The sequence below is a fragment of the Silurus meridionalis genome, chromosome 15 (genome assembly GCF_014805685.1).
Source record: "Silurus meridionalis isolate SWU-2019-XX chromosome 15, ASM1480568v1, whole genome shotgun sequence".
Lineage (NCBI taxonomy): Eukaryota > Metazoa > Chordata > Actinopteri > Siluriformes > Siluridae > Silurus > Silurus meridionalis.
In genome coordinates, this window is record NC_060898.1 from 6427 (window position 1) to 7500 (window position 1074).

Genomic DNA, 1074 nt, shown 5'->3' on the forward strand with positions numbered 1-1074 from the left:
AGGGTATTCCAGCTTCGGGGTACAAGTATTTGTGCTCACACTACCCTGTCCAATCTTATGTGCAGTAATTTACCGGCCGCTCAAAACAAACAAGGATTTTTTAATTGAGTTTTCAGAGTTTTTGACAGAGTTTCTAGCAAAATTTTACAATATTCCAATCTGTGGTGACTTTAACATTCATGTTTGCTGCCCCTCTGATAAACCTGCTAATGATTTTAAGGCACTTTTAGAATCATTAGATCTGGCTCAGTCCATTTCCTGTCCCACCCAAAGGTTAGGTCACACTCTTGACCTTATTATCTCTCGTGGGGTTATTGTGTCAGCTTGTGAGGTCATGGATTTTCCCATCTCTGACTATTCTCTTATATGGTTTGACATTTGTGCTGTTTCGCCTGCACCAACGTCTACTGCCCCTCATCGTCGTTGCATTACTACCTCATCTACAGTCGATGATTTTGTCGCTGCCTTCTCTGTTTCCGATCTCGCCTCTACTACTGAATTGGCATCGCCTCTTTGTCCGGACTATTTCCTCGCCTCCTTCCATACCATCTGCTCCCAGATTATGGACTCTGTTGCGCCCTACAAGGTGAAGTCGACCAATGGTCCATTGGACCCCTGGCTCAATGATATAATTTGGGCCCTTAGGCGCCGGTGTAGACAGGCTAAGCGAAGATGGAAGAAGGATAGGATGCAGGTGTCGCTGGAGATGTTTAGAGACAGTCTCCGCCCTATATCTAACCTGTCATTTCTGTCTAAGTTGATGGAGAAGCTTGTTTTCGCCCAGCTTTAGTCTCACCTTCAACTGCACGGCATTGTGAACAGCCCCAAAACATCACTGCTCTAGCGGAGATCTGCATGGAGGAATGGGCCAAACTACCAGCACCAGTGTGTAAAAACCTTGTGGAGACTCACAGAAAACGTTTGTAGTTGTGTATATATATATATATATATATATATATATATATATATATATATATATACACACACACACACAAACAGGATAACTGTAATCAGGAACTCTATTTTTTAGCCTGTGAGTGCTAAATAATGCAATTTTAAAATGAAGAAATCCAA